Source organism: Nicotiana tomentosiformis, chromosome 5, assembly GCF_000390325.3.
Source record: "Nicotiana tomentosiformis chromosome 5, ASM39032v3, whole genome shotgun sequence".
Classification (NCBI taxonomy): Eukaryota; Viridiplantae; Streptophyta; class Magnoliopsida; order Solanales; family Solanaceae; genus Nicotiana; species Nicotiana tomentosiformis.
This window is the reverse complement of record NC_090816.1, coordinates 87,363,402-87,390,497: the sequence shown is the minus strand read 5'-3', so window position 1 is coordinate 87,390,497 and position 27,096 is coordinate 87,363,402. Positions and strand designations below refer to the sequence as shown.

The 27,096-nt window shown below is 40.4% G+C and overlaps 1 protein-coding gene across 5 annotated transcripts in view; it reads right to left on the bottom strand.

The window, feature by feature from the left end:
• Nucleotides 1–27,096, bottom strand: part of LOC138891565 (uncharacterized) — a 41,277-nt gene that overhangs the window by 7,521 nt on the left and 6,660 nt on the right. The gene's annotated exons all lie outside the window — the stretch shown is intronic.

Sequence of the window (27,096 nt, the reverse complement as noted above, 5' to 3'; positions counted from 1 at the left end):
GTTGCATGCCACAATGGTATCATGTGTGGATCGGGTTGCACACTACAACAATGTGTTATTGAGTACAATTTCCCATATCTATTATTTTTCGGTTGTTTAATTAGTTACGTGGGTTGAGTAGTTCTTTCCAAAGTTCGTTTTTCCTTATGTATCGCCTTCGAGTCTGTAGCTTGTTGGCACATTGTGGCATCATATGAGATTTTTGGCAGTGTCTGAGGTGGCGTATTGCCTGAGAATCTTGTACTGGGTGAGACGAGATTATTGGACCTGGGATCAGTGCGATCAGATTTATATGAATCATTTTAAAGAGTAAATATCGTTATTCAGTCCAGAATGAGGTAATGGTTCTTGTTGGGAGGAGAGACTCCATAAATTGTGATTCGGCAGGTGGTTATGAGATTTACACATCTTCTCTGTCGTGGCAGTATTGCAAGAGTTGGAACAGGACTTATATGGGTCATGAGGTGTGTTGTGATCATCGGATTCGGGGGATTTTGGCTGTTGTTATCAGGGGATGTTATTATGGTCATGTGAATTATGCGGTGCATGGTGTGGATTCCGCGGAGGTATGAAAATATGTATTGGTGCGTCGTGTAGTGATTAATATGGTGTTCGTATGTTGGAAACAGACCTGGTAGAGGATTTCAGATGTTGGAATTTGGCTCTAAGGCTTATTTGACTAGATAAGAGGGAGGATTTTCAGGTTTGACCGAGCAAATGTTCTCAACTGGGTTATGGTAGCACGGGTAGGTGCACGAGGTGTTAAACAACGATCTCAGACAACTCCAGAGCAGTTCTTAGCATGTTCGCGGACGAACATATGTTTAAGTGGGAGAGCATGTAACGACCTGATCGGTCATTTTGAGCTCTAGCGCATCATTTAGCGGTTTGAGACCCTGATCAGCTTCACTTCAGGTATTATGACTTGTACGCATGGTCGGAATTTAATTTCGGGAAGTTCGGAGTTGATTTGGAAAGAAACAAATTCTAATTTCAGAAGCTTTAAGTTGGAGGAATTGACTATGGGGTAATTTTTGACTAAACGACCTCGGAAATGGGATTTGAAGGTTCCAACAGGTTCGTATGATAATTTTGGACTTAAACGTATGTCCGGATCGGGTTTTGGATGACCCGAGAACGTTTCGGCGCCTATTGTGGAAGTTGGCATTTTGGAAGAATTTCATAAATTTGGGTTAGAGTGCATTTCAATGCTATCGATGTCTGTTGGGATTTCTGAGTCTGGGAATAGCTCCGTATGGTGATTCTGGTACTAAGAGCGCGTTCGGATATGGATTTGGAGGTCCGTAGGTCATTTCGGGGTCATTCGGCGAAGGTTGGAACTTTGAAGGTTTTTTGAGAAGTTTGACCGGAAGTGGACTTTTTGATATCGGGGTCGGATTCTGATTCCGGAAGTTGGAGTAGGTACATAATGTCATATATGACTTGTGCGCAAAATTTGGTGTTAATCCGAATAGTCTAAGTACGTTGTGGTGCATTTTGAGTGAATAGAAGAACTTGAAGTTCATAAGTTTGATTCAATTGGTTTTGGGGTGCGATTCTTAGTTTTAATCTTATTTTGGTCGTTCCGAGAGTTCGAGCGAGTACGTTATATGATTCTAAACTTGTTGGTATGTTCGAGCAGGGCCCCGGGGGCCCCGAGTGTCAATCGGACGATGCTCGGACCAAGTCGGAAGCTTGGAGTAACAGCTAAAGCTCCCAGATCTGTCATAATCGCACCTGCGCTTGGCCAGCCACAGGTGCGAGCCACGAGCCGCAGAAGCAAGAAATGGAGGGAAGCCCAAAATCCATAGATGCGGAAGATTGGGCGCACCTGCGTGAGCGCAGGTGCGAGAGACATGGTCGCAGGTGCGGCTAGGCTTGCAGAAGCGGCCCTCCTTGTCCGTAGATGCGGAGTCCATCCAGGTTAGGGAAAGGCGCACCTGCGAGGCATTTACCGCAGGTGCGGGACCGCAGATGTGGCCCAAAGCACCGCAGGTGCGAAAGTCGCTGGGCAGTGAGGGTTCATTTAAGTAATTTCATTCACTCTTAGGCGATTTGAGAGCTTTCAAGGAGAAGATTTTGACCTAGCTTTGTGAAGTAAGTAATTTCTACTTAATGTAAGTTTAATACATAGATTATGAGTAGATTTTAACATGAAAATTGGTAGAAATTGGTATTTTTGAATTTTTACCATGAATTTGGACATGGAATTGAAAATAAATTATATAGTTGAGTTCGTGAGGTTATGGGCAATAGTTATCTTCAAAAAAATTTTGAATCCAAGCATGTGGGCCCGAGGGTTGCTTTATTAATTTTTCGAGCGGAGTTGGAAATTGTTATAAATTTATTAATTATGAATATTAGAGTACATTTTGATTGGGTTGTATCTTAATTGTTAGAGAGGCTTTGTAGTCGGTTATGGAATTTCGGAGCGAGGTAAGTCTCATGTCTAACTTTTTGAGGGGAAAACTACCCCCTAGGTGTTGTAATTGCTATTTGCTACTTGTTGAAGGGGCTACGTACGCACGAGGTGACGAGAGTCCGTACGTAGCTATATTCGTGTTATTGTCCGGGTAGACTCAGGTTCATGCCATGCTATAACTGTACTATTTGAGTTGTCTCTTGCCTATTAGGTTCCTTATTACATGTTAAAATTTGCGACTATACTTGTGTAGAGCGGTAGACTCGTTATTGTAGAGATCGGATGAACTTTATGACTTGCCACGAAATAATTGTACTCCTCTTACGAATTTCCCTCGCGTTACGCGTTCTCATCGAAGGGCTTTCCCCAAAGCTTTCCTAAAACTCAGTTGTCCCTTCGTGAGTGGGGTCAAGGACCCGTCAAAGCTTTCTTTATTCTAATGGGAGTGGGCCGTTCGTCTCGGCATGATAGATACATCTATGGTTCGTGCCGTTCGACCTTGGGCAGTGCGCACACTTTATGGGATCAGGGCATTTGCCTCGGCAGGATTATGTACCACACTCTCATGGGAGCGGGTCGTTCGCCTCGGCAATATATATATATAATAGATGTATCTATGGTTATATACCAGATTATATGGGATCGGGTCGTACGCCTCTGCATTTCTGTCAAAATCCTTCTAGGGAATCATGCGTATTAATTGTACAAAGGGCTAGTGTATCTGGGAGTTTTCCTAATTTGAATTATGGAGACCTATCTGGTGAGGTCCATATTATATATATATATATATATATATATATATATACACACACACACACACACACACACACTCCGGGGGAGGAGGTGACTGCTAATCGAGAGTTGAGTTTATTATTGAGAGGAAGATTGTACCACATATTTATATTTGTTTAATTCGCGTATTTATTCTGCCCCATATCTGTTTTACTTCTTACTGTATTTTTCTTATTGTACCACTAGTAAGCGTCGATGTCGACCCCTCGTCACTACTTCTTTGGGGGTTAGGCTAGTTACTTACTGGGTACACGTTGCTTACGTACTTATACTACACTTGCTGCATATTTTTGTGCAGGTACATATATGTCTAGAGGCCATGTGAGAACAGAGGCATGTATACATGCGGGGACCTAGCTGAGCTGCATTCCATTTGTTGACCCGCAGCCAGCAGAGTCTCCTTCAGAGTATTTATATTTTTTCGGTCCAATTTGTATTCCGGACAACTGCTGTATTTTATTTTATATTCCTAGTGAATGCTCATGCACTAGTGACACCGAGTTTCGGGATGATTATTGTCACGACCTAAAATTTTCACCTTCGGGACCGTAATGGCGCCTAACATTTCACTTGCTAGGCAAACCAACGTTAGAATAATGTTAGCCATTTTAAAACAATTTAAATTAATTAATAACAAAGAAGCAAATGCGGAAGTAAAGTCTGAAATATAGTGAATAATCCGTAATAATAGCGATATCTAAATACCATCCCAGAACTAGAGTCACAAGTGCACGAGCTTCTAGAATAATACAAATAAAAGTCTGAATAAAATTCAAGCTGTTTGAAAAATAATACACAGCTAAGATAATATAGAAGGGGACTTCAGAACTGCGAACGCTGTGCAGTTATAGCTCAAGTCTCCACTGGTAGTTGTAACCGGGCAAATCTACAGTACGCCGCTGGGACCAACTCCAAAATCTGTACAAGAAGTGCAGAGTGCAGTATCAGTACAACCGACCCCATATACTGGTAAGTGCCGAGCCTAACCTCGACGAAATAATGATGAGGCAATAACAAGACACGTATGTAAACCACCTGCACAAATATATACAAATACAAAGTAACAATAATACAACAAATAACAATTTATAAATTGGGAGGGAACATGCGAAGGGGAAGGATATAATAATTTTAGCAGGAGGAGTGTTACATAGCAACCAATTAATTTATCAACTATAAAATGAGCAAATGATAATATGAAAATGGCACGGCACCACCCTTCGTGCTTTTACTCTCATTTGACACGGCATCACCCTTCGTGCTTTTACACTCACAAATGGCACCGCAACACCCTTCATGTTCTTACACTCACAAATGGCACGGTAACACCCTTCGTGCTTTTACACTCACAAATGGCACGGCAACACCCTTCGTGCTTTTATACTCACAAATGGCACGGCAACACCCTTCGTGCTTTTACACTCTTCCTTATCATGAAAATAATAATATAAATTCGTAAGAGTATTTAAGTACGGGGATATACACTTATCAATCAATTCAATACCAAAATATCGACTTCACCTTCCAAATATTCAACAATAATTAAGTGAATAATAATTTCACGAATAATGATCAAATAATCAATAATAAACTTAACCAGGAATATCTTAATTAAATAAAAAATTATTCACAATAAACAAAATTCCACTCGCATGCTTTGACTCAACCACAACACATAAGTACTCGTCATCTCACGTATACATTGTACCCGCACATTAAATCACGTAGCAAATAGACAATTAAGTCATACTCCCTCAAGTCAAGGTTAACCACGGCACTTACCTCTCTTTGCAACAAAATTTCAAGAATCTAATAAACCTTTGCCTCGCAAATTCGTGTCCGAAATCCTCAAATCTAATCATAAACAATTCAATATACTCAATACAAATCGTAGGAATTAATTTCATATGAATTTACAAATTTTCCGGATAAAAATCATAAACTCATTTTAAAAATTAACAGTGGGACCCACATCTCGAATCGCGGAAAAACTCACGAAATTCGAACACAAGTTCCGATACGAGTTCAACCATACAAAAATTGTCGAATTCTGACATCAGATTGGCTTGTAAATCTTCATTTTACATTTTTGAAAGATTTTATAAAAAAATAATTTTTCTTCCATAAATTCATGGATTCATGATGTAAATGAGTATGGAATCATGACATATAATCAATATAGGATAAGGAATACTTATCCCAATATCTTCCCGTAAAAATCGTCCAAAAACCGTTTTACCCGAGCTCAAAATAGAAAGTGGTGGAAAATGGGTCGAAACCCCATTTCCAGAACTTAAGTTCTGTTTTCCCAGATTTTTACTTATCTCGATCGCGAACATTCACACGCGATCGCGAAGAACAATTTTTCCACTACCCAAATTAATTCTACGCGATCGCAGACACATTCACGCGATCGCGAAGCACACGATTCTAACTCTACGCGATCGCAACCCTCATCACGCGTTCGCGTAGAACAAACTCAGCAGCCCTCCAGTTAACCCTACGCGATCGCAGATATCTCCACGCAATCGCATAGAATAAAACTCCACTGCCCAACTAAGCCTACGCGATTGCAGACACATTCACGCGATCGCATAGAAGAAAAATAGAATCAGATATCAGAAAATTCCAGCAGTTGTTCAAGTCCAAAATTTTGATTCATTAACCATCCGAAACTCACCCGAGCCCTCGGGGCTCCAAACCAAATATGCACACAAGTCAAAAAACCTCATAGGAACTCGCTCGTGTGATCAAAATACCAATTTAACACCTAGAATTACGAATCGGACACCAAATCAAATGAATTTTTTAAGAAAACTTTAAAACTTCTTTTTTCACAATCGAATGTCCGAATCATGTCAAATCAACTCCGTTTCCCACCAAATTCAACAGACAAGTCATAAATGACATAGTGGACCTACAAAAATTTTCAGAACTCGAATCCGACCCCGATATCAATAAAAGTCAATTTATAGTCAAACTTTGAAATCTTTAATCCTTTAAGCTTCTAGTTTACGCCAACTGACGATAATTCAAGCTAGGGACCTCCAAATTAAATTTTGGGCATACGCCCAAGTCCCAAATCACAATACAGACCTACCAAAACTGTCAAAACATTGATCCGAGTTTGTTTGCTCAGAATGTTGACCAAAGTCAACTCAGATGAGTTTTAAGGCTCTATTTCACATTTTAGTCAATTATTTCATATAAAACTTTTCGAAAAAATATACGGATTGCGCACGTAAGTCGAGGAATGATAAATAGTGCTTTTTGAGGTCGTATATCACAGAAATAATTATTAAATTTAAAGATGACCTTTTGGGTCATCACATTCTCCACATCTAAAATAAATGTTCGTCCTCGAACGTTGTTAGAAAATGTACCTGAGCTGGTGAAAAGGTGTGGATATTTACTCCGTATGTCCGACTCGGACTCCCAGGTAGATGCTTCTACCGGCTGACCTCTCCATTGCACCCGAACTGAAGGGTAACTCTTAGACCTCAACTGTCGGACCTGTTGGGCTAGAATAGCTATTGGCTCCTCTTCATAAGTCAAATCTTTGTCCAATTGGACTGAGCTAAAATCTAACACATGGGACGGATCACCATGATATTTCTGAAGCATAGACACATGGAACACCAGATGAACCGCTGATAAACTAGGTGGTAATAGAAGCATGTAGGCCGCTTCACCCACCCTTTCAAGAATTTCTAAGGGTCCAATATACCTAGGGCTCAACTTACCCTTCTTTCTGAACCTCATTACACCTTTCATAGGTGAAACCCGGAGCAATATTCTTTCTCCAACCATGAATACAATATCACAAACCTTACGGTCGACATAACTCTTTTTCCTAGACTGAGCTGTGTGAAGTCGATCCTGAATAACTTGGACCTTATCCAAGGCATCCTGTGCCAAATCGGTACCCAACAATCGAGCCTCTCCCGGTTCAAACCATCCAACTGGCAAACGATATCGCCTTCCGTATAATGGCTCATATGGAGCCATCTAAATGCTTGACTGGTAGCTATTATTATAAGAAAGCTCTGTAAGTGGAAAGAATTGATCCCAAGAACTTCCAAAGTCTATAACACAAGCTTGTAGCATATCTTCCAATATCTGAATAGTGCGCTCTGACTATCCGTCTGTCTGTGGATAAAATGTTGTACTCAACTCAACCCGCGTGCCTAACTTACATTGTACAGCCCTCCAGAAGTATGAGGTAAACTGCGTACCTCAATCTGAAATAATAGACACGGGCACACCGTGAAGGCGGGCAATCTCACGAATGTAAATTTCAGCTAAACGCTCTGAAGAATAGGTACTGCCACTGGAATGAAATGTGCTGACTTGGTCAACTTGTCCACATTGACCCAGACTGCATCGAATTTTCTCTGAGTCTGTGGGAGCCCAACAATAAAATCCATAGTGATACGCTCCCACTTCCACTCAGGAATTTCTAACTTCTGAAGGGAACCACCATATCTCTGATGCTCGTACTTAACTTGCTGACAATTCAAACACCGAGCTACATACGTAACTATATCCTTCTTCATTATCCTCTACCAATAATATTGCCGCAAATCTTGATACATTTTGGCGGTACCTGGATGAATAGAATACCTAAAACTGTGGGCCTCTTCCAGAATTAATTCACAAAGCCCATCCATATTAGGCACACAAATACGACCATGCATTCGCAGAACTCCATCTTCCCCCACAATATCCTGTTTGGTATCACCGTGCCGCACCATTCCTTGAGGATAAGTAAATGAGGATCATCATACTGCCGCCCTCTGATGCGCTCATATAAAGAAGACCGAGCGACTGTGAAAGCTAAAACCCGACTGGGCTCCGAAACATCTAACCTCACGAATTGATTAGCCAAAGTCTGGACATCTACAACTAACGGTCTCTCACTAACCAGAATATAAATAAGGCTGCCCATACTTACAGCCTTTCTACTGTTGGTTCCCCAATTACACGCAAGTATACGTGGCCGTCAAGTAATAAAGTACTCAAAAGTCAGATGTCGAACCCACAGAGACTTAGATTGATCATTAACTAAGCAAACTAAAATCAATTAATTATCCAAGCTATTTAAGAGTCACGGTTTTCTATTAATCTACTATTGTGGAAATTAAACAAGTAACAACTAATTTATCAAGAATGCAAATGCGTATGATGAGATTTTACTTCAGAGGAAATGAAAATTCCAGGGTTGTGGTTGGTTTATCAATCCTATTAAGTTTAATAATTACACTCGTTAATCCAGATTATCTATGGTTGCTAATTAACCGGATCGTTTATATGAATAGCATGTTCCCACAATACTACTCGCCTGCCCATAATATATCAATCCTATATTCCTATGGTATTGAGTCTATCATAAACGAATATAATACGGTATTTAATTAAGCAAGACTGTTAGGTATATTCCTATCCTAATCGCGAAATCTTCCCCTGAGCGACGGGTTCAGAAACAAGTTCTCTCTAATTCTACTCTAATCTATACACGGCTTTCCTAATCATAGCATAGATAGTAGGGTGAATTGGTAGCTACAACAATTCACAAGTGAAAACTAAAATTAAAGAAATAACCACAAGATGATAATTCGAATTAATGAAGATGTAATTAATAAACGTTAATAATCATGTCAACCACAACCCTAGAACGTAGAGTGCTTATCCACTCATGTTCGTAGTAATAATTTTCCAAGTATTTTGCATAAACAGCAAAGAAAAGATAAAGGGATGAAGTACTATATGATTTTCTTCTCCAAAAGTGGTTCCACTTGATGTTCTTGCCTCCGGTCGCAAAACTCCCCTAAAATGGTATTTTTTGACTATTTATATGTGTAGGGAAGATACCTAAATGAAATAACAAAGTCCAAAACCAAATAGGAGACAAAATAGGCTTTAAAAATCTGGAACCCGCTCGCTACGGACCTCGCCTCGCGAGGCAAAACGCACAGTCAACCTCGCCTCAGACCTGGCCTCGCCAGCCCTGTAGCGCGCTTGGCATCTCGCATCGCCAGCTCTGTCGCGAGCAAGATGGCTAGCGTCGCTGACTTCTTTGCTGCTTCAATCAATTCTGTTGCTTTTGCCTAACATTCTCTTTTCAAGTTTTTGTCTTCTTTCTCAATTGTTACACTTTTGTATTCTTTTATAATTAAATATCCACTAATTAAATAATCATACTTCTTTCTTGTTGTGTATAAAATACACACAAAATATCTACTTTGCTCCTAATTTCGTCTTCAATGTTCCTACACATAAAATAAACTCAATTAAGCATGAATATAATATAGTTTATCATTAAAGCACCTAAATTGCAAGGTAAGTAATGCACTAAAAATATGGAATTATAGCCAGACATCACTACCCCACACTTAAACGTTGCTCGTCCTCGAGCAATCAAACTACACTTTATATAGACACGGCCTCTTTAAACAATTCTCCTAATTCATCACACCAAGAATCCTTAAAATAGACTAATCACAAGGGTATAACATGTTCACCTCAAGATTTGACTCACAAGTACCACACATTATTCACAACTCACTCACTTACTCTAACAAAGAGGTCAATTACATTACCTTTCCTTTATGAATCAAGTGCCCTGATACAACAAAAGAGAGTAGTTCCACACACAATAAAAGTTTAAGAACAATTAGGATCTCAAGATAGAAAGAACTCAATCACTCTCAGAAATAACATTCATATGCTACAAAAGATGCACCATAGGCTTACCCGTAGTGTACTACTCTACTAATCGAGCTCATTCAGTCTAGGATCAAGCAAGACTTTAATTGGTTGTAATGTAGGCTGCGGGTTGGATAGGATACATTTGGATATACGAGTGACTACACATCCCTAAGCACTTTTATACAAATACTTTAACGTTCAAACCCACTACTTATGTCAAACCATACTCCACCTTCACATCAATATATATTAACTCCATACTTCTTTTAAGCGCAATTACGTCAAGAATCACCACGATCAAGGAATATTTTCCACAGCGATATAACTATTTTTTCCTCTTTTTTTTTTTCACTTCAAGTGGCTCTTATTTTTTTTTCAAAACAGTGCACCTTTCTCTTTATTTCATTAGTTCCACTCAAAAGCCAAACCAACCACCCCACTCTTTAACTTTTATAAAGTTCATTTCAATTCAAGTGCTCATGAAAGGTGAAAAGGTTCAAATAGATGGTTAATTCAAACAAGTGGGTAAGGCTTGCAGTGTGGTTACCAAAGAAATAGGATTACATGCTCAAAAGGGGTTAACTACGATACATAACAATTAGGCGAGTAAAAGCATATAACTGGCTCAACAAAGAAACTCCTATATCACTTCCAAGACTGAACAACACTATTATTTTGCTTTGCAAACACACGGGGCAAGTTCTAGACATAAAATGCAATGCACAGGATAACACACAAACCTTACACACATATGGCATATAACTCACTCAGGATTGGTTTCATCAAGACACTCTAGCCAAAGTAGTTAAGCAAATTTAAGATTATACAATTTAAGGTACTTATGCTAGAGTTAAAAACTGAGCCTAAGCGTCACAACCAAAGTACTCACTATTCTCAAGGCATAACAAAGTCAAGAGATATTGCTTCAATTCAATTCATATCACAATGGATCCTACTCCTAAAAAAAACTACCTATACCCGGTTCAAACAAAACCCTTGAAAAAGAACCACGACACAAAAAAAACCAAGGGGGAATTACTACACTACCTATGAAGAAAATCTTTTTGTCCTTTTTCTTTAGACTTAAATCCCTTAAGAAAACTGTCTAGGAGATCCATTATCGGGAAGAGTCCAATTTTTCTACAATTGTTTTCGATTTTTTTAGCTACTAAAATACTACACAACTACGAAAACAAAAATAAGAAGTTAACATTTTTCTACATCCTACTACTAATTATCTAGAGACTTCTCCCACCCCACACTTAAAAGAGTGTAGTGTCCCCAATGCACAAATAAAGCAAAACAATAACAAGGGTGGACAAGAAACTCCCTGAAAGGCCGAAGAAATAGAGGCTTACGGGGTACTCAGACTTCCCCCAAGTATGATCCTTTATGTGGGCACCCCACACTTAGTTCTCACCATCTAACTTGCTTTTACGTTCTTCCAATGGCTATTCTTCATATTCTTTTAATCCTACAAAACAAATACAACCTTACAACAATAATAAGATAAAAAAATAAAAATAAAAATAAAAATAAAAGAAAGCAGTAAAGATGGGTTGCCTCCCAACAAGCGCCTAATTTAACGTCGCGTCACGACACAGAATCTCGTCTAATCATTAATAAGTAACACCTTCAACTTCTAACAATCAAAGTCACCTCCATAATAGTGCTTTACTCTTTGTCCGTTCACTAAGAACGTTCTCTCGCCACCTAAGATGCGCAGCTCAATTGCACCATGTGGAGTGACTCTTACTACCTCAAACAGACCCGACCATCTCGATTTGAGCTTCCCCGGAAAGAGTCTCAACCTCGAATTGAATAAGAGAACCAATTGGCCCGGTTCGAACTCGCGATGCTGAATATGCTTATCATGCCAACGCTTGGTTTTTTCTTTATATAACTTGGCATTCTTATATGCATGCAAGCGAAACTCATCAAGCTCGTTCAATTGCGTCAATCACTTTTCACCCGCTAAGTCTGCATCAAAGTTCAGCTTCTTTATTGCCCAATAAGCCTTGTGCTCAAGTTCCACCGATAAATGCCATGCTTTCCCATAAACCAGCTTGTAAGGGGAGGTTCCGATGGGAGTTTTGTAGGCGGTCCGGTATGCCCATATAGCATTATCAAGCTTTGCAGCCCAATCTTTCCAACTTGCACTAACTGTCTTCTCCAGGATTTGCTTTATCTCTCTATTTGAGACTTTAACTTGCCCACTAGTCTGAGGATGGTAAGTGGTTGAAACTTTATGTTTGACCCCATATTGCGCTAAGATATTGTCCAAGAGCTTGTTATAGAAATGGGTGTCCCCATCACTTATCATCACTCTCGGAGTGCCAAATCTTGTAAAGATATTCTTTTTCACAAACTTAACCACAACCTTGGCATCATTGGTAGGAAGAGCTATGGCCTCTACCCACTTCGACACATAATCAAAGGCCACCAAAATGTACTTACACCCCTTGGACGAAGGAAACGGACCCATAAAATCAATTCCCCAAACATGAAAAATTTCAATCTCCATAATACCGTGCAATGGCATCTCATGCCTTTTCGTAATTGTTCCTGTTCTCTGGCACCTATCACATCTCCTCACGAACTCATGGGCGTCTTTAAATACCCTAGGCCAATAGAAACCAGATTGCAATACCTTAGCTGCTGTTTTGTCATCTGCATGATGACCACCATAAGGCAATGCATGGCATTCATGTAAGATAGCATTTATTTCAGATTCAGGCACACATCTTCTCATTAGTTGATCAATACACGATTTGAACATGAATGGCTCATCCCACACATATGACCTCACATCTCGCAAGAACTTGTTTTTAGCATAAGGTTCAAGATCAGGAAACATGTCTCCACTTGCCAGATAGTTCACAAAATCTGCATACCATGGTACCTCCCTAGCGGTAATGGCCAACAGTTGCTCATCCGGGAATGTTTCCTTAATGACATCTCCCCCAGCTACATGATTCCGAGTTTCTAACCTGGACAAGTCATCAACCACTTGATTCTCTGTTCCTTTACGGTCTCGGGTCTCTAAGTCAAATTCCTGCAAGAGTAAAAACCAACGGATTAGCCTTGGTTTAGCATCTTTCTTTTCAAACAAATACCTGATGGCTGCATGGTCTGTGTAGACGATGACTTTGGTGCCAACCAAATAGGCCCAAAATTTATCGAACGCCCACACTACAGCAAGCAACTCCTTTTCTGTCACAGTATAATTTATTTGAGCGGTAGTAAGAGTCTTGCTTGCGTAGTAAATAGAGTGAAATATTTTGCTCCTCCTCTAGCCCAATACGACCCCAATTGCTCCATCACTAGAGTCACACATCAGCTCAAATGGCTCGTTCCAGTCAGGTGTCGCTATGATTGGTGCACTCACTAACTTCTTTTTCAGCTCCTCGAATGCTTTCAGACAAGCATCGTCAAACTTGAATGACATATACTTCTCTAACAACCTGCACAAAGGAGTGGAAATTTTGAGAAATCCTTTATAAATCAGCGATAAAACCTTGTACGTCCCAGAAAACTCCTAACTCCTTTCACTGAAATCGGTGGTGGCAACTTTTCAATTGCTTCCACCTTAGCCTTGTCAACTTCAAGTCCATCTTTGGACACCTTGTATCCCAGCACTATACCTTCACGTACCATAAAATGGCACTTTTCCCAATTCAGTTTCAGATTAGTCTCCTCGCACCTGGCAAGCACTTTAGCAATATTGGTTAAGCATTCATCAAAAGACGGTCCAAACATAGAAAAATCATCCATAAAAACCTCCACAAACCGTTCCACCATATCGGTGAAAATAGCCATCATACACCTTTGAAAAGTCGCAGGTGCATTACACAACCCGAATGGCATTCTCTTAAATGCATAAGTTCCATAAGAGCATGTAAAAGTGGTTTTTTCTTGATCTTCCGGGGCAATAGCAATCTGATTATACCCCGAATAGCCGTCAAGGAAACAATAGTATTCCTGTCCATCTAACCTGTCAAGCGTTTGATCAATGAAGTGGAGAAGGAAGTGATCTTTTCGTGTAGCATTATTCAACTTCCTATAGTGTCTGCATATTCGCCAACCAGTCACAGTCTTAGTTGGGATTAATTCATTTTTTTCATTTACTACAACAGTCATACCCCCTTTTTAGGTACACATTGAACATGGCTTACCCACTTGCTATCGGAGATAGGAAATACTATACCTGTGTCGAGCCACTTAATTACTTCTTTTCTTACCACCTCTTTCATGATTGGATTGAGGCGGTGTTGATGCTCCATGCTAGGCTTGTGTCCCTCCTCCATGAGTATTTTGTGCATGCAGAATACATGGCTAATACCTTTTATGTCAGACATCGTCCAACCAATGACATGCTTATGCTCCCTCAACACCCTTAAGAGCTTTTTTTCTTGCAAATCAGAAAAATGAGAAGAAACAATCACAGGTAAAGTGTTAGAATTTCCTAAATATGAATAATGAAGATGAGATGGTAAGGGTTTAAGTTCCAATTTTGGGGCCTCCTCAACTGAGGGTTTAGGAGGCGGGCCGATTGGCCTATCCAGAGGCTCAAATTGGGTTCTTTCTCTTATGTATTCGCACGATGCATCCAGAATGTACAACATCTCCTCAACCTCTTCTTCAAGTTCCAAGTGATTGAACAACATCAATGCCTTTTCTAGTGCATCTTCTTTAAATGCCCTTGGCTCTACAGCTAGTTCATTTATCTCCACCACCGAAATCATGGCCAGGTCCTCGTAATGATGAGGCAACTGAATGGCTCGATATACATTGAAGACTGCTTCTTCATTGTCCACCCTTAGGATCATCTTACCTTCTCGGACTTTGATAATTGCATCTCCAGTGGCCAAAAGAGGTCGTCCCAAGATGATAGGAACTAACTCAACAGCCAGGTAATCTAGGAAGATATAATCTGCAGGAAAACTAAACTTCCCAATCTGTAGCAGGACGTCCTCAATTACCCCCTCGGGATAAATATAAGATCTATCAGCTAACTGTAGTATCATCGTGGTGGGTCTCGGAGCTCCTAAGCCTAATTGTTTGAACACTGACAACGGCATCAGATTGATACTTGCACCCAAATCACACAAGGCTCTACCCATATCAAATTCACCAATCCTCACGGGGATGGTAAAACTACCCGGATCCTTAAGCTTTTGTGGAAGCTTATGTTGAATCCTGGAAGTGCACTCCTCAGTAAGTGCTACAGTCTCAAACTCAGTTAACCTCCTTTTATTTGCCACTATATCCTTAATATATTTTGCATATTTTGGGACTTCAGAGAGCATGTCCACCAAAGGGATATTCAAATGTATCTGCTTCAGCATATCTAAGAATTTGTGAAACATGTGGTCATCATTCTTCTTTCTCAATCTTTGAGGAAAAGGGGGTGGCACCCTCTCTGATTTTTGCTCAAGCTCTCTTTTGTTTTTATCATCTACCTCTACAGGTTTTGGCACTCTTTCTTCTTCAATCCCAGATTGCTCATTTTTCTTCTTAGGCACTTCTACCAACTCTCTCCCATTTCTCAACGTCACTGCATTGGCTTGAGGAGTTTTCTCTGTATTACTTGGAAGAGCTCCAGCAGGTCTAGTATTCTGATTGTTGGCCATTTGCCCAAACTGCCTCTCTAGATTTCTAAAATCTGTGCGCAATTGTTGATTTTCATCCCTGACTTGTTGACTCTCTGCCCTGACTTGTTGATTCTCAGCCATAACTTTCTGATTGTCTATCAAGAGATTTTTCATCATGTCAATCAAACTCTCCTCTGCTTGCTGTGGAGGTTGAGGTGGATGATTGTAATTCACTTGAGGCCTGATATTCTGATTTCCACCCCAAGAGACATTAGGATGATTCCTCTAGTTCGGATTATATGTGTTACCATATTGAGCATTTTAATTTATCGGCCCTCTAGCTTGTTGCCCCACGTAGTAGATGGATTCAGGATTCACGGGGCATATGTCACTTGTGTGACCTTTACCACATAACTCGCAGCAAGTACACATCTGTTGTGCGTGGTGCATTGTCATTTTATTCATCTGATTCGCTAATCTCGCTATATCTGCCCTCATTGCTGAGAAATCATCAAGCTCGATCATACCTGCTACTTTTTGTTTAAGTGCTCTTCGTGGTTCCCCATCTCCTTAACAATTATTATCATTAGCAGTGAAATTGTTTAGCAGGATCTGGATCTCACTATACGGTCTTGCCATGCAACTACCCACACATGCTGAGTCAAGATTCATCTTTGATGCTTCGTCCAACCCATCAACGAAAGTGTGACCCAAAACCTCATCAGTCTGACAATGGTGTGAGCAGTCTCTGAGTAGCCTCTTGTATCTTTCCCAAGCTTGTCGAAGAGTCTCACTATCTCGTTATTGAAACCCAAGAATTTGGCTCCTCAGTAACTTTGTCTTCTTTGTGGGAAAAAAACTTGATTAAGAATCTCCTTGCTAGATCATCCCAATTGTGGATTGAGTTCGCAGGCTCCTTTTGTAACCATTCCTTAGCTTGCCCCATCAGTGAAAAGGGAAACAGTGTCAGCCTGACATAGTCCTTGGAAACGTTCGGATAATTGTAAGTGTCTATAATTTTCAGGAAGTTCTGAATGTGCCTCTGTGGGTCTTCATGAGATAGACCCACATATTTCCTTGTGGAGTGAATCGGTTGTACCATGTACTGTTTGAGTTCAAAGTGACCCGTGATATCAGGCTTCACAATCGCCTGAGTCATAAGAGCCAGATTGGGCCTTGCAGCCTCTATCACCGGACGCTCTTCATTACCTGCCATCTCTATTGGATGTGGTTGAACTATGATGTCCAACTCACTTTCAATTCTAGTTCTAGATTCGACTTCCCTCCTCACTCTATGAAGTGTTCATTCGATTTCAGGATCAAGAGAAAGGAGATTGTTTGCGCTTCTACTCTTCCGCATTCAAGAGAAGAGCCTGCGTTATCACAAATAAAGCAAACTAAAAAAATTAAAACTTGAACAAATAACAAATAAATACTTAACTTAACTAAACAATCAATAACTAAGTCCCCAACAATGGCGCCAAAAACTTGTTGGTTCCCCAAGTACACGCAAGTATACGTAGCCGTCAAGTAATAAAGTGACTCGAAAGTCGGATGTCGAACCCACAGGGACTTAGATTGATCGTTAACTAAGCAAACTAAAATCAATTAATTATCCAAGCTATTTAAGAGTTGCATTTTTCTATTAATCTACTATTGCGGAAATTAAACAAGTAACAACTAAATTATCAAGAATGCAAATGCGTATGATGATATTTTACTTCAGAGGAGATGAAAATTCCATGGTTGTGGTTGTTTTATAAATCCTATTAAATTCAATAATTACACTCATTAATCCAGATTATCTATGGTTGCTAATTAACCAGATCGTTTATATGAATAGTATGTTCCCACAATACTACTCGCCTGCCCAAAATATATCAATCTTATATTCCTATGGTATTGAGTCTACCATGAACGAATATAATACGATATTTAATTAAGCAGGACTATTAGATATATTCCTATCCTAACCGCGAAATCTTCCCCCGAGCCACGGGTACAGAAACAAGCTCTCTCTAATTCTACTCTAATCTATACACGGCTTTCCCAAGCATAGCATAGATAGTAGGGTGAATTGGTAGCTACAACAATTCACAAGTGAAAACTAGAATTAAAGAAATAACCATAAGATGATAATCCAAATTAACGAAGATGTAATTAATAAACGTTAATAATCATGTCAACCACAACCTTAGAACGTAGAGTGCTTAGCCACTCATGTTCGTAGTAATAATTTTCCAAGTATTTTGCATAAACAAATTACAAAGAAAAGATAAAGGGATGAAGAACTCTATGATTTTCTCCTCCAAAAGTGGTTCCACGTGATGTTCTTGCCTCTGGTCAAGAACTCCCCTAAAAATGGTGTTGTTTGACTATTTATATGTGTAGGAAAGAGACCTAAACAAAATAACAAAGTCCAAAACCAAATAGGAGACAAATAGGCTTTACAAATCCAGAACCCGCTCGCTACGGACCTCGCCTCGCTAGGCAAAACGCACAGTCCACCTCGCCTTAGACCTGGCCTCGCCAGCCCTGTAGCGCGCTTGGCATCTCGCATCGCCAGCTCTGTCGCGAGCAAGATAGCTTGCATCGCTGACTTCTTCGCTACTTCAATCAATTCTGTTGCTTTTGCCTAACATTCTCTTTTCACGTTTTTGTCTTCTTTCTCAATTGTTACACTTTTATCTTCTTTTATAATTAAATACCCACTAATTAAATAATCATACTTCATTCTTGTTGTGTATAAATTACACACAAAATCTCTACTTTGCTCCTAATTTCGTCTTCAACGTACCTACACATAAAATAAACTCAATTAAGCACGAATATAATATAGTTTAGCATTAAAGCACTTAAAATGCAAGGTAAGTAATGCACTAAAAATATAAAATTATAGCCAAACATCATCTACTCAAAGCATCGGCCACCACATTAGCCTTTCCGGGGTGATACAAAATGGTGATATCATAATCTTTCAACAACTCCAACCATCTTATCTGCCTCAAATTGAGATCGTTTTGCCTAAACAAAAACTGGAGGCTACGATGATCAGTAAATACCTCACACGAGACACCGTAAAGGTAATGTCTCCAAATCTTCAAAGCGTGGACAATGGCTGCCAATTCTAAGTCATGAACAGGATAATTCTTCTCATGAACTTTCAACAGCCGCGACGCATATGCAATCACCCTGCCATCTTGCATCAATACTATCCAGTTGAGGCATTCTTGATTGATTGAGACAAAACGATTCCCTCAATACTGCACCAAGCCCAACGCGAGATGCATCACAATACACCGTATAAGACCCTGAACCTGTGGGTAATACCAACACTGGAGCCGTAGTAAAAGCTGTCTTAAGCTTCTGAAAGCTCAACTCACACTCGTCTGACCATCTGAATGGAACACCTTTCTGGGTCAGTCTGGTCAATGGGCTTGCTATAGATGAAAACCCCTCCATGAACCGACGATAATAACCTGCCAAACCCTTGAAACTCCGGATCTCTGTAACTGAAATAGTCTAGGCCAATTCTGAATAGCCTCAATCTTCTTAGGATCCACTTTTATGCCTTCTGCCGATACAACATGCCCCAAAAAGGCAACTGAGTCTAACCAAAACTCGCATTTTGAAAATTTAGCATATAACTGATTATTTTTCAAAGTCTGGAGCACACTCTGAAGATGTTGTCCATGCTCCTCTCGGCTGCTGGAGTAAATCAAGATATCATCAATGAATACAACCACAAAAGAATCCAAATATGATTTGAACACCCGATTCATCAAATCCATAAATGTTGTTTGGGCATTTGTCAACCCAAATGACATCGCAGGGAATTCATAATGCCCATACCGAGTCCGAAAAGCTGTCTTAGGGATATCAGATGCCCTAATCTTCAACTGATGGTATCCAGACCTCAAGTCGATCTTTGAAAACACCTTGGCACCCTGAAGCTGATCGAATAAGCCATCAATTCTTGGTAGTGGATACTTGTTCTTGATAGTAGCCTTGTTCAACTGCTGATAATCTATACACATTCGCATTGAACCATCTTTCTTCTTTACAAATAGTATTGGTACACCCCTGGGCAATACACTAGGTCTAATGAATCCCTGATCAAGCAAGTCTTGTAACTGTTCCTTCAATTCTTTCAACTCTGGCGGGGCCATACGGTATGGTGGGATAGAAATGGGCTGAGTGCCCGGAGCTAAATCAATACGGAAGTCAATATCTCTGTCGGGTGGCATTCCCGGAAAATCGGCAGGAAATACTTCTGGAAATTCACGAACAACTGGTATTGAGCCCATAGAAGGAACATCCGCACTGGGATCGCGAATATAAGCCAAATAGGCTAGACACCCTTTCTCGACCATATGTTGAGCCTTTATATAAGAAATAAACCTGCTGGTATAATGACCAAGAGTTCCTTTCTACTCTAATCGAGGTAACCCCGGCATGGCTAGGGTCACCGTCTTGGCATGACAATCCAATATAGCATGATAAGGTGACAGCCAATTCATTCCCAAGATGACATCAAAATCTACCATATCAAGAAGTAGAGGATCCATACTAGTCTCAAGGCTTCCAATAGTAACCACACATGAACGATAGACATGATCTACCAAGATAGAATCTCCCACCGGAGTGGACATACACACAGGAGCACTCAGAGAATCAAGAGGAATTACCAGATATGAAGAGAAATAATAGGACACATAGGAATAAGTAGATCCTGGATCAAATAGAACTGAAGCATCTCTATGGCAAACTGGAACAATACATGTAATCACGGCATCAGATGATTCCGCCTCAGGCCTAGCTGGAAAAGCATAAAATCGGGGCCGGGCCCCACCACTTTGAACTGCGTCCCTCGGACGGCCTCTAACTGGTTGGCCTTTACCTCTAACGGCCTGACATCCACCTCTAATGGTCTGACCTCCACCTCTAGCTGCCTGACCCCTACCTCTAGCTGGCTGAGCAGGCGATGAAGCAACCGGTGCTTGAATCATAGCACGAGAACCCTGTTGCTGCTTGCTGCCCTGAGACATGGGGCAGAATCTAGCAATGTGCCTCGGATTACCATAAGTATAACAGGACCTCGGCTATTGTGACTACTGACCCGAACAGGCCGAATAACTGCGGTAGTGACTCTGGAGTGGTGGTGCATTGATAGGAGCTGAATGTGCACTAAATGCTGGCTGCCCAGAGTAAGGCATAATAGGACCGTAACTCCCTGAAGCACCGGGAGATGCCTGAAGTGCTGAATGAAACGGTCTGGGAGGATGAGCCCTACTAAAATTACCCCTGCCTCCAGATGAGGCACCACTGAAACCACCGAACTGACGAGGCCTCTTATCAGACCTCTTCCATCTCTCCTGTGCCAGAACTATCTCGATCCTCCTCACAACATTAGCAGCCGCCTGAAAGGAAATCTCACTTCCGGCCTCCTTGGCCATCTGAAGCCTGATAAGGTGAGTGAGTCTCTCAATAAACCTCCTCACTATCTCTCCCTCAGTAGGTAGTAAAAGGAGAGCATGATGGGCTAAATCCACAAAACGGGATTCATACTGAGTAACAGTCATACTGCCCTGCTGTAGATGCTCAAATTGCCTGCGGTAATTCTCTCTCAATGTGATAGGGAGAAACTTCTCTAGAAATAGCTGTGAGAACTGTTCCCAGGTCAATGCAGGCAATCCAACTGGTCTGGTCAATGTATAATATCTCCACCACCTCTTGGCGGAACCAATCATCTGAAATACAGTAAAATCGACCCCATTAGTCTCAACTATACCCATGTTCCGCAGCACCTCATGGCAGTGGTCGAGATAATCCTGTGAGTCCTCAGAAGGTGTACCACTGAAGTGAACTGGAAAGAGCTTAGTAAACTTATCCAGTCTCAATAAGGCCTCAGAAGACATGGCAGGCCTATCACCGGCCTGTGCCGCAACAACTAGTTGAACTACCCCAACTGGTGGAACTATTGGAGACTGATTCTGGGGAAATATCTGCTCCGGAGCAGGAGTAGTGGGAGTTTGTGCTCCTCCCCCATCCTATGAGACAGCTGGTGCCACTAGAAATGTACCATTTTGGGCCACGCCCTCCATAAGACTTACCAAATGGATAAGAGCGTCCCGAAGCACTGGAGTAGCTATAAATCCTTCCGGGACCTAAACTGGTCCAACCGGAACAGTCTGAACGGGAACCTCCTCCTAAAGATCCACTTGAGTTTCTACAACAAGTGTTGTTGCTCGAGATCTAGACTGAGCTCTACCTCTGCCTCTGCCTCGGTCCCTAGCACGTCCTCGGCCTCGAACTGTACCCCTGGTCATAGTTTCCATCGGGGGCTCTGGTCCCTGTCCGTTGGTAGATATATTACGTATTCTCGCCATCTGCGAGAGAATAAGAATAGAATGGTTTAATTATCAATGATAGAATAAGATCACACGACAGAATAAGAAAGAAGTGATATTGTTCCTTAACTTTATAGCCTCTAAAAGATAAGTACAGACGTCTTCGTACCGCTCCTTCAGACTCTACTAGGTTTGCTCGTGACTCGTGAGACCTATGTAACATAGTACTCTGATACCAACTATCACGACCCTAAATTCCCACTTTCGGGACCGTGATGGCGCCTAACATTTCACTTGCTAGGCAAGCCAACGTTAGAATAATATTAGCCATTTTAAAAAATATTTAAATTAATTAATAACAAAGAAACAGATGCGAAAGTAAAGTCTGAAATGTAGTGAATAATCCATAATAATAGTGATGTCTAAATACCATCCCAGAACTGGAGTCACAAGTGCACGAACTTCTAGAATAATACAAATAAAAGTCTGAATAAAATTCAATCTGTTTGAAAAATAAGATACAGCTGAGATAATATAGAAGGGGATTTCAGAACTGCGAACGTTATGCAGTTATACCTCAATTCTCCACTAGTAGCTATAACCGGGCAAATCTATAGTACGTCGCTGGGACCAACTCTAAAATCTACACAAGAAGTGCAGAGTGCAGTATCAGTACAACTGTAACACCCCGAAAAAATTCGAAGTACTTAAGTGGTAAGCTCGGTAAATTTTGCAAAGAAAATAGTGTTTCATGGTGTCGGACTAGGTTTACGTGTTTGAGGATTATAGAAATTCTTTGTGGCGAGCTTGCGAGCTGCCGCTAGGACTTTTTGGGTTGAACAATGCACCAGAAAGTAAAAAAAAATTTTGGCAGAAAAGTGCATTTCTGCGGTCCATTATGCGACCGCAGAATCACTTTGCGGACCGCATAATGGCCGCAGAGTGAGGCAGTTAATTGGGCCAATTGGAAGCAATTATGCGGTCGACTATGCGACTGCATAACTGTTATGCGGTGCATTATGCGACCGCATAACGGTTATACGGACCGCATAGTGACCGCATACACAGACATTTATTTTGACTATTTTGTAACCAACTATGCGACCGATATGCGGTCTGCATATCGGTTATGCGATCACATACCTTGTTCCGGAGCTCCATTTTTGAGTTTTTAAAACCTGACCCTATTTCGTTAAATACACTCTTTGGGTCATTTTTGAGCTATTATCTGACATTTTAGAGTGAGAGAGGGTGCCCTAGAGTGAGAAGATATTCTCCAATATTTGTCCTTCAATTCTTGCCCAAGTTTTGGAAGATTAAGAAGGGAAACTCACTATGTCTTCATCCTAGAGGTAAGATTCTACACCCTAACCCTCAATTTCGAATTTTGTGTAGAAATGAATAATAAGCAAGATAATTTCTGGGCAAGAGGATTGGTTATTTTACATGAATGTGTTATCAAAGGGTGTAGGAAGATTGTTGAGCTAAAAATGGTAAAGATTGGGTTGTGGGATGATGGAATCCTCCATAAAAGGGACCTTGAAACCTTATGCACACCTTGTGTTTGATAAAATGCTCAAATCAGCTAGAAACATGATCTTCTTCCTAATTGTGGTCCAATTTGTTATATTTCTAAAATAGATTGAAGTTGCTAAGAATTCCGGAATGTTTTAGAGTTTAAGGAAGCTCAATTGAGGTATGTTGGCTAAACTCTTCTTTAAGAATTGGAATTCTCATTATCCTTGTAAGTTCTGAGATGTTGATTATAAATCGAGTATTCCGATAAGTTTTGTGATGAAGATATATGTTAAATTCGTATTTCAAATGCTATTTTCATATTGCATTATTAACTGAGTATATGTCCCAAACTATGGATTATGTATCCACATGTTATAACTTCTAGTCGTGATTTATGTGAACGTTATTATGCTAAGTTGTGTAAAGATTGTGATTCTGATACACCTCCACCCGCATATATTGGGGTGAGGCGGCATGAACGCTTTGTGTGGGGATTATGGTATAGAGATTGTGATTGTGATACACCTCCACCCGCATATATATATATTGGGGTGAGGCGGCATGACCGCTTTGTGTAGGGATTATGATATTGTGGGACTGCACCTCCACCCGCTTACATTGGGGTGAGGCGGTACGACCGCTTTGTGTATGGTTTTAGTATTGTTGTGGCACCACCACCCGTATACATTGGGGTGAGGCGGCATAGCCGCTTTGTGTTGGTATTGGTATCGTTGATGCATTACCACCCGCATACATTGGGGTGAGGCGGCATAGCTGCTTTGTGTAGGTTCTTGGAACTGTGGTTATACATCCACCCACATACATTGAGGTGAGGTGGCAGGGCCGCTTGATTTGAGTGGTGGTATTATACGTACACCTCCACCTGCCTACATCGGGTGAGGCAACGGGGCCGCTTTGTGTGAAGATGGTTATAGAGGATCTTATCTTAAATCCTATAAATGTTATTGATAGCTTTTAATAAGCTTGCTATGGTTGAGATGGTTATCTATATTATTCTATTGCCGCACTGGTTCATCATAATTATCTTGTATTTCTAAATTCTTAAATTGGTGTTTAGTTTTCATACTAGTACTATTCGACGGTACTAACATCCCTTTTGTCGGGGGAGCTGCATCTTTAAATGGATGCAGGTGGTTCCACAACAGGAGACATTCATTAGTGATAGCAGTACACATTCTTTCCAGCTGACTTGGTGAGCCCCACTTCATCCCGGGGTCATGTATCTTTTGTTCTTTATGTATTATGGTTGAGGTATAGCCGGGGTCTTATTTCCGGCATTATCATTGTACCCTTCTTTATCTATAGAGGCTCCGTAGACATAGTGTGGGTTATGTATTGGTGCTGGAAAAGACAAACTATGCTATGTTATGGTTGTATTACTTGTCCATTTGAGACTTTAAAAATGGTGAAACTTATGGTAAAAAATTGGTAATTGCAGACATGGCCACTTTATTGTTTAATTAAGGAAAACATATATTCCCTTTATTCATGAATGAGTTTGGGTAAAAGAAATCTAACAGGCTTGCTCAGTCGGGTTCACTCGGTTGAGCGCCGATCGCGCTCCTCGGTTTTTGGGCGTGACAACAACTGACCCCATGTACTGGTAAGTGCCGAGCCTAACCTCGATGAAGTAGTGACGAGGCTATGACAAGACACGTATGTAAACCACTTGTACAAGTATATACAAATACAAAGTAACAATAATACAACAAATAATAATTTATAAATTGGGAGGGAACATGTGAAGGGGAAGGATATAATAATTTCAGCAGGAGGAGTGTTACTTAGCAGCCAATTAATTTATCAACAATAAAATGAGTAAATGATAATACGAAAATGGCACGACACCACCCTTCGTGCTTTTACTCTCATTTGACACGGCATCACCCTTCGTGCTTTTACACTCACAAATGGCACGGCAACACCCTTCGTGCTCTTACGCTCACAAATGGCACGGCAACACCCTTCGTGCTTTTACACTCACAAATGGCACGGCAACACCCTTCGTGCCTTTACACTCTTCTTTATCATGAAAATAATAATATAAATTCGGAAGAGTATTTAAGGGCGGGGATATACACTTATCAATCAATTCAATACCAAAATACCGACTTCACCTTCCAAATATTCAATAATAATTAAATGAATAATAATTTCACGAATAATGATCAAATAATCAATAATAAACTTAAGCAGGAATATCTTAATTAAATAGACAATTATTCACAATAAACAAAATTTCACTCACATACTTTGAATCAACCACAATGCATAACTACTCGTCACCTCACATATACGTTGTACCCGTATATTAAATCACGTAGCAAATAGACAATTAAGTCCTACTCCCTCAAGTCAAGGTTAAACACGACACTTACCTCGCTTTGCAACCAAATTTCAAGAATCCAATAAACCTTTGCCTCGCGAATTCGTGTCTGAAATCCTCAAATCTAGTCATAAACAATTCAATATACTCAATACAAATCGTAGGAATTAATTCCATATGAATTTATAAATTTTTCGGATAAAAATCCGAAATTCATTTTAAAAATTAATAGTGGGACCCACGTCTCGAATTCCGAAAAAACTAACAAAATCCGAACACCCGTTCCGAGGTGAGTTCAACCATATAAAAATTATCGAATTCCGACATCGGATTGGCTTTCAAATCTTCATTTTATATTTTTGGAAGATTTTATAAAAATCTGATTTTTCTTCCATAAATTCACGGATTCATGATGTAAATGAGTATGGAATCATGAAATATAATCAATATAGGATAAGGAACACTTACCCTAATATTTTCCCGTAAAAATCTCCCAAAACTCGTTTTACCCGAGCTCAAAATCGAAAATGGTGAAAAATGAGTTGAAACCCCATTTCCAGAACTTAAGTTCTGTTTGCCCAGATTTTTACTCATCGCGATCGCGAACATTCACACGCGATCGCGAAGAATTATTTTTCCACTGCCCAAATTAACTCTACGCGATCGCAGACACTTTCACGCGATCGCGAAGCACACGATTCCAACTCTACGCGATCGCAGCCCTCATCACGCGTTTGCGTAGAACAAATTCAGCAGCCCCCAGTTATCCCTACGTGATTGCGGATATCTCCACGCGATCGCATAGAACAAAACTCTACTAGCCAACTAAGCCTACACGATCACAGACACATTCACGCGATCGCGTAGAAGAAAAACAGAATCAGATATCAGAAAATTACAGCAGCTGTTCAAGTCCAAATTTTTGATCCGTTAATCATCCGAAATTCACCCGAGCCCTCGGAGCTCCAAACCAAACATTCACACAAGTCCAAAAACCTCATATGAACTTGCTCGCACGATCAAAACACCAATTTAACACCTAGAATTATGAATCAGATACCAAATCAAATAAAATTTCTAAGAAAACTTTAAAACTTCTATTTTCACAACCGTACGTCCGAATCACGTCAAATCAACTCCGATTCTCACCAAATTTAACAGAAAAGTTATAAATGATATAGCGGACCTATAAAAATTTTCAGAACTCAAATCTGACCCCGATATTAATAAAAGTCAATTTGTAGTCAAACTTTAAAATCTTTAAGCCTTTAGGTTTTTAGTTTTCGCCAGCTGGCGATAATTCAAGTTAGGGACCTCCAAATTAAATTTCGGGCATACGCTCAAGCCCCAAATCACAATATGGAC